The sequence below is a fragment of the Anguilla rostrata genome, chromosome 2, assembly GCF_018555375.3.
Source record: "Anguilla rostrata isolate EN2019 chromosome 2, ASM1855537v3, whole genome shotgun sequence".
NCBI lineage: Eukaryota > Metazoa > Chordata > Actinopteri > Anguilliformes > Anguillidae > Anguilla > Anguilla rostrata.
In genome coordinates, this window is record NC_057934.1 from 71,263,850 (window position 1) to 71,272,133 (window position 8,284).

The window sequence follows — 8,284 nt, forward strand, 5'->3', positions numbered from 1 at the left end:
CTGTGTGTGAGCGTGTGTGAGTGTATGTGCGTGTTTGTGTGAGTGTATGTGCGTGTGTGCTTGTGTGAGTGTGTGTGAGTGCGTGTGTGTGTGTGTGTGCATGTGTGTTTGTGTGAGTGTGTGTGTGTGTGTGTGTGTGTCTGTGTGAGTGTGTGTGTGTGTCTTTATGAGAGTGTGTGAGCGTGTGTCTGTGTGTGTGTGTGTGCGTGTGTGTGTGTGTGTGTGTGTGTGTGTGAGCGTGTGTGTGTGTGTGTGTGTGTGTGTGTGAGCGTGTGCAAAAGAGGCCTGCAGCAGAGATGTGCTACAGGGTGTGCTGACCACAAACACCCGCCTGTTCTCTTGCGAAGTGACACAGAGAAACAATTCTGAGAAAAGGAAGGTCAAGAGACGGACAAGCCACCTCTCCACACATCTACCAAAATATCATTTCTAAAATTAATATTACTGAGTATGCGCATGTATCCTGTTTATCAGTTTTTAATGACAGCCTGTCGCTGGTTATGCTATAAAAAAGGAAGTCTCTGGGCTGCGTCTCAGAGCACTAGGTAAGAGTTCTCAGGACAAGCTTATGTTTGCAAACATTAAAGCTTGAAAAGAATATTGTGTGTAAGTCATTTGACTCTTCTCGCCACCGATGGATGTAGATAGAATTTCCACCACAAATTCAGCCTCCATTGGCCTTAACCCTACATCCATCACTCCTAGCTCTACATCCATCACTCCTAGCTCTACATCCATCACTCTTAGCTCTACATCCATCACTCTTAGCTCAACATCCATCACTCCTAGCTCTACATCCATCACTCTTAGCTCTGCATCCATTACTCCTAGCTCTACATCATCACTCCTAGCTCTACATCCATCACTTTTAGCTCAACATCCATCATCCTTAGCTGTACATACATCAGCCATAAATCTACATCTACCAGCCTATGGATACTATGAACAAATGATTTCACAGCTTTTCAGAATTGTGATGGATCCCCTGTAATTTTGGATAAAGATGTTATGTGATAGCTGGATTTGGCTTTTCTAATCAAGGTAATACATTTATTTCCAAGTTGTCTGAAAGACAGCCAATCCAGGGTTGAGTCAGGGGTACTTAAATGGAGTGTGCTTATATGTGACAGTGCTAACTGTCGAGAAAAGTAGCTATCCGCAGGTTCTGAGTCAGAAACATAAGCAACACAGCCAGTGTCAGAGGGCAGGACAGCTGCTGTGCAGTCTGAGAGTGGAGGCGGGAGCAGCAGGAAGCTTACTGTGAAGATCCCAGGTAAAGGTGGAAGAGAGTCACTGCAGTTAATCCTCAAATCAAATGAAATCAAATCAATTTTATTCGTTTAGCGCATTTTTACAGAACACTGTCACAAAAATGCTTTACAGAGTAGCAGAAAAAGGGCAGATCACCAAATGGTATATTACAGTATAGTGCAGTATAGAGAACTGAATATAAGTGCACTTAATTTTAATTCCTGAATTGACTGTACTCCCTTTACCTGGGAGACAGATGGGAGGACAGTCTGGCCAATCAGGAGACAGATGGGAGGACAGTCTGGCCAATCGGTAGCGCTAATTGTTCAGTTACTTAACCCTGAGGAAAGAAAACCAGGGGCGGATTAAGGTTTTTAAGGGCCGGATTTGATGACCCCTGTTGTACGGTATTGGCCTCAGCTCTGAAACACGATTCCGTTGTTCCCATGAGCAGACTGAAGATGGCGCCATTGCCTAGCGCGTGCATGACTTTGGTAGATGAGCTCCGTTTGATCGTGAAAGGAAGAAGTGTCCCTTTGGCTCAAGCGTACCAAAGTGAAGCAGGTGATCGCAGTTTTAAAAACACAGTTTGAGACCTTGAATGTACATTTTCGCGGTCAGACTGAGCTATGTGGCCGCAGATACATAGACCAAAGTAACAAACACCAGAATGGCTTTGGATTTGCTTTCTTAATTTCGGTGGCTGACAGACTAAAACTCACGTGCTTCTTATTATTTGTGTCATATACGCAGTATAAATGCTGCTATTTAAAAGGGTGAATGTAAAGGAATAACTATTCATCCACGGCTGAAAGCTAAGGGAGAGCTCAGTAAGGTTGCTCTGTGAGTGGACACAGCCTGTGACAGCATTGCAGAGGAATTTAATTACCGGTCGGCGTGTGGACAATACTGCCCGGGACAGCCTGGGTTAAGCCCCTCGGAGTGCATCCCATCTGGACAGACACACAGAAGGAGAATTAGGGTAACTGCCCCTGGGGACTTGGCGTCTGTAATATTCCAGCAAAGGAAATCCACCATTTCACCGGTTAGGATGAGCGCTGCTTGTGCCTGTCAGACTGCGTACCAACGCGCAGGGAACGTCGTTCCTCTTCCTCTCGCTGATGATGGGTGTAAAGGATGGGCCGGAGTGTTTCAGGGAAAGACAGACGGGACAGTCTTAAGCTAGCCTGGTGTTGTGTTATTTACAATTTCTGTATATTGCTTTGGCAACGGTACCCAGGTTGTCCTGCCAGTAAGGGACGATTGAATTGAACTGAATGTGTATGAGAGAAGGGGGGGGGGGGGAAGTGAGAGAGGGATGAAGATAGGGAGAGAGGGGGATAGTGAGAGAGAGAGTGAGAGGGAGGTAGGGAGGGAGAGAGAGAGAAAGAAGAAGATAGGAAGGAGAGAGAGAAAGACAGAGAGAGCGAGGGAGGGAGAGAGAGACAGATAGAGAGAGGTGGATCCATATCAGGGACAAAGCATTAAGGGACAGAGTGACTGCATTAAGGGACAGAGTGATTGCATTAAGGGACAGAGTGACTGCATTAAGGGACAGAGTGACTGCATTAAGGGACAGAATGACTGCATTAAGGGACAGAGTGACTGCATTAAGGGACAGAGTGACTGCATTAAGAGACAGAGTGACTGCATTAAGGGACAGAGTGACTGTATTACCTCTTCAGGCCATGAACGTGAGTGCCCTAACCTTCAGCTGACTTCTTCAGAGGATGACCTTGAATGACCTTGGGTGCCCTTGATATTTTATGGAGGGTTCTTGTATATATGTTTTGTCCCTGCTAGCTCCATAACAGCGGTGCAGGAGCCTCAAATGTAATGCGGCAGCAGTTAAGCAAAGATAAAACAATCGCGCACAAGGGAAGGAAACAGAGCCAAAATGGAAGCTTCGTTGAGGGCTGAGTGAGACTCTAAATCATGGGCGTCTCCCCTTCCTCTCCTAGGGATTCGGAGGGATTTGTATATGAGTTTGACACTGTGCAGCTGTTGTGAAACGTTGATCTTATGACATAGGTAAATATTTGCGTTTTTCTCCCGGACGCTGCCACACAACATTACACGAGACGCAAGCTCAGCAGTATACTCATAGAGGCAGTGTAATCACACAAAATCATTGTCCCTTGTGGACAGTCACTTATTTCACAAATAAGTCCCTTCATAAAATAACCTGCCTAACCAAACTCTGTCTAACCTGAAACCTGGACTGACAGACCTGAGCCTGTGTGTGTGCGCGTGTGTGTGTGTTGCAGTGTGAAAGTGTGTGTGTGCAGCAGGGTATGTGTGTGTCGGTAGCAGTGTGAGGGTGTGTGTGTAGCAGAGTGAGTGAGTGTGTGTGTGTGTGTGTAGCAGTGTGATTGAGTGTGTGTGTGTGTAGCAGTGTGTGGTGTGTGTGTGTGTGTGTGTAGCAGTGTGTGTGTGTTTGTGTGTGTAGCAGTGTGTGCGTGTGTGAAAGTGGGTGTGTGTGTAGCAGTGTGAGTGTGTGTTTGTGTGTGTGTGTGTGTGTGAAAGTAGGTGTGTATGTGTAGCAGTGTGAGTGTGTGTGTGTGCAGCAGTGTAAGTGCGTGTCTGTAGCAGTGTGTAGCCCACACACACACACACACGCACACATACACAAACACACTCACTTCACTGACACTGCTACACACACGCACATACACCACACACACACACACACACACACTGCTACACACACACACACCCACACATATGCGCACACACACACACAAACATGCACACACACACACACATACGCATGCACACACACACACACACACACAAGCACACACAAACACATGCACACATACTTTTTATTATTTTTTTATTTTATTTAACCTTTATTTACCCAGAGTAAGTTCGCTGAGCACGGATGCTCTTTTGCAGCAGCGCCCTGCTTCACACACATACACATTCACACCTGGGAGATGCCACAGTCCTCTATTGTTGGCCACTGAGCAGCTCCACTGGAGGGAGAGGACATTTTTTAGCCAATTAAATCAGGGGATGAGTTTTTGCGAGAGCCAGATCTGGAATTTAGCCAGGACGCCGGGGAACCCCCTACTCTTTGCGAATAGTGTCATGGGATCTTTAATGACCACAGTGAGTCAGGACCTCGGTTTAACGTCTCATCCGAAAGACGGCATCTCCTACAGCACAGTGTCCTCGTCACTGCACTGGGGCATTGGGGTTTTTATTTGACCAGAGGGAAGATTGCCCCCTGCTGGCCCAGCAACACCACTTCCAGCAGCAACTCAATATTCCCTGGTGGTCTCCCATCCAAGTACTAACCAAGCCCACGCTTGCTTGGGGCAGAGTGCTGGCACATACATACACACACACACACACACACATACATGTGTACACACACTCACACACACACAAGCACACGCACCTACACGCATGCACACAAACACACACATGCACTCTCTACATGACAACATATTTCATCTCGTATTTTTTTTTTTTGTCATGCAGAACCCTGGGTCGCTCCTAACTGCTCCTAACTACTGTGTCCTCAAAGTATTTACTTTCTACTAAAGCATACTTACGTACTTTTTAGTACCTGCTGAGGCCTGCTTAGAAGGGGCAGAGTCAAGGGCAGAGGCTTAGTCTTAGATTCAACTGAAATTTATGTTTAACATTGACTTACAAATAAAAACGAGTGAAATTAGTTTTTCCTTCAAGAACGCAGCCTGGAGGATAATTATTTGGAGATGTCTGAACATGTCATTTGGAGCACATTTGGAATGAAACCAGTCTAACACTTGAATTCATTTGTATGATTTGTACTCATCTGACTAAAATAAAACTTTATCGATTTAAGAATGTTTTTTTTATTAGGAAGACATCCACAGACACACAGTAAATACATCTGGGTAATGTAGTCCCACCCCATTGTCCACCCGCAGTTATTCACTCAAGCAGCAATCGCTTGATAGAAGAAAAGTACAGCAGGGGCTCATGGGAGATCTGTGTCAGGACCCCTCCACACACTCAATAAACCGAGCTGTGGACGTCAGTAAGGCATGAGGGTGGCCACCTCACAGCCTGCAGGGGGGGACTTCTACACAGGGGTTTGCAGAACAGGGGTTTGGCTCCGTGTGGAATGAGTGTTAAGACTCTGAACGCGTGTTGTTATAACATCCCCTTCGGCTGTAATTATGACACAATTTACGTTTTATGTGCATGCAATAAGCACTTGTGTAGTGTGTGTGTGTGTGTGTGTATGCTCGCGTATGTACATGTGTGCACATGCAGGAATGTAGGTAGAACTTTTTTTAAAAGTAGAGATTTATATATATAAGCGTTTTTGTGTTTTTATTCAAGGGTGGGGGTGGGATGCAAATGGCAGACCAGCTCTGGGCATTCAAACTGCTCCCAAAATGTAGGAGACCCAGAACGAGCCCCTTAGAGTTAGTACATTAAGGGGGATGGGGTGGGGGACCCATGCCATCGACAAATAAATAATAACTTATTTTATACAGTACGGTATATTAATAAAAGAAATGCGGTAAAACAGAGCAAATAATTGCGTACATTCATTTCTAAAAAAAACAAAAGAAAAAAAAGAGTCTAAAATAATGTATCTTTAAAAGAAAATAAGATCCTGGAGGGGATCTTAACAGACTGTTAAGAGAAAGTTAAAAAAAAAAAAACCCAGCGAGCAATTATCACACAATAAACTTTGTCTTCTTCTGTTGTTTTGCTTGATTTTATTGAGTGGCGTAGATATGGAATATTGTAATGATTGACAGGCAGGACCGACCCTGTTCTACTGCCCTTAGGGTGCATCTGAGCAGAAAACTCACCTCTGCCCCGCCCTCCTGCACCTCTCCACCAATCAGAGAGCTGAGGACCCCGTGACCTTCGACCCTTGGCACAGCTTCGTGGCACTGAGGAAACGCGGGTAATCAGAAGGGACGACCGTGTATTTTTGGGGAACAGTAAGGGGACAGGACATCCAGCGCAAAGACACGGCCTTTTCTACAGCCGTGGGCTCATTTTGTTTTGGGGGGGGGGTCGAGGTGGAGGAAGTGTGGGCGGAGGTTTTGGCACAAGCAGACCCAAGGAAAACGTAATCCCTGATAGAGGTCTATTTTTGGGGGGGACTGGCTGGTTTCACCAGCCCTCACTGAAAGCACCTTTGTTGGCTTCTCGATGACGTCAGGCGCTCGAGGGCGGGGCCCTGAGGTTAACGGCGTTCTGTTCTTCTGGCCCACAGTCATCGCTACGCAAACGCACGGGGGTGAATCCTGGCAGCCTGGTCATTCGGCAAAATTCGTTTCCTGGCAAAACAGAGCTTACAGAAAATAAGATTTCCTGTGGGTTTCGCCTAAATGTTTTGGGGCTATTTCAATGACAGCTATTTCTTTCATCAAGTCTTGAGAAATATTCGGCATTACAGGCATTCAGCAGACGCTCTTATAAAGAGCGACCAACACAACTTGTGGGGGAAGACTTGAGCAAACCTGGCCACCATACGCATAGGGTAGCCATTCACCCTTGCTGCAGGTCATGGTGAATACCCCTTTATATATCCATTAAGCCATTCACCCTTGCTGCAGGTCATGGTGAATACCCATTTATATATCCATTAAGCCATTCACCCTATCTGTAGGTTATGCTGAATACCCATTTATATATCCATTAAACCATTCACCTTATCTGCAGTTTATGGTGAATACCCATTTATATACCATTAAGCATTCACACCTCACTCAGCAGTTATGCTGAATACCCATTTATATATCCATTAAACCATTCACCTTATCTGCAGTTTATGGTGAATACCCATTTATATATCCATTAAGCCATTCGCCCTATCTGTAGGTTATGCTGAATACCCATTTATATATCCATTAAACCATTCACCTTATCTGCAGTTTATGGTGAATACCCATTTATATATCCATTACGCAATTCTCCCTCCCTGCAGTTTATGGTGAATACCCATTCATAGATCAATTAATCCATTCACCCTTCCTGCACACAGGATACGGTTTTCCCTTGTCTGCCTAAGGGCGATCCTGGCCTTGGTCTGTACACATTCCGGAAGGTTCTCACATGATTGCTACCGCAAAAAATGACAGTAGAAGGGACCTGGTGAGGAGATAATGGGAGTCTGTGTTTCTTTGCTTTCTTGCATTGTGAATGGAAAATCATGTGTGTTTACAGCATTTTTTCTGTGTGCAAAATCCAGAATCTCCCCCTGCACAAGCTTGGATGTCAGGGTGCAGTGGAGGGTTAGGACCCAAATGCGGAGAGGGAAAAACTCAAACTCCAAATGGGTAGAAAAAAAGACTTTACTTAATAAAAAGGGAACACAAGGGAACAAAAGGCCTCGCAGGGCAACTCTCAATAAACAAAGGAAAACTTCAAAACACAGAGCAAAGAAAATCCAAAATCCAAAAGCGCGTGGAAACAGAACATGGCAGGTACACACTGGGCAGGAACACGATCAAAGACACGCAACCAAATGACCAACAACACTACCGACAAACCAACAAGGATCCAGCACCTGAGTCCAGGAGAAGGGAACTTAAATAGACAGACACTGACGAGACACAGGAGGGCACCATGAACAATCAGGCCACAGAGAGGGAAGGGAAAACGAGACAACCAGCAAACAATAATTGGACAATTGGAAATAATAATACAATTAAACAGGACACAAAACAGAAGTGCCGCCATCTGGCGGCCCAACAAGGAAAGACAGAGGGAAAACACAGAATCCCCTATTTGTGAGTTTCCTTTGCCCATCACCAAGTTCAGCAATCACTGAATGAATGAGAAAGCCAAAAGAAGCCTAATTCATCCCTCATGGTGAAAGACAACGCCCTGTTCCAGTTTGATTGCTCACGCCCCAGAGAATAAGGTCACTTTTCTCTCTGCCCTTGATCATAAAATGATAATAATAATAATAATAATAATAATAATAATAATAATAATAAAAAGAGCTGTCATCAAATATCACTCATACCTGCACTTGCGGTTTCAAGAGCTTTGCTCAAACACACAT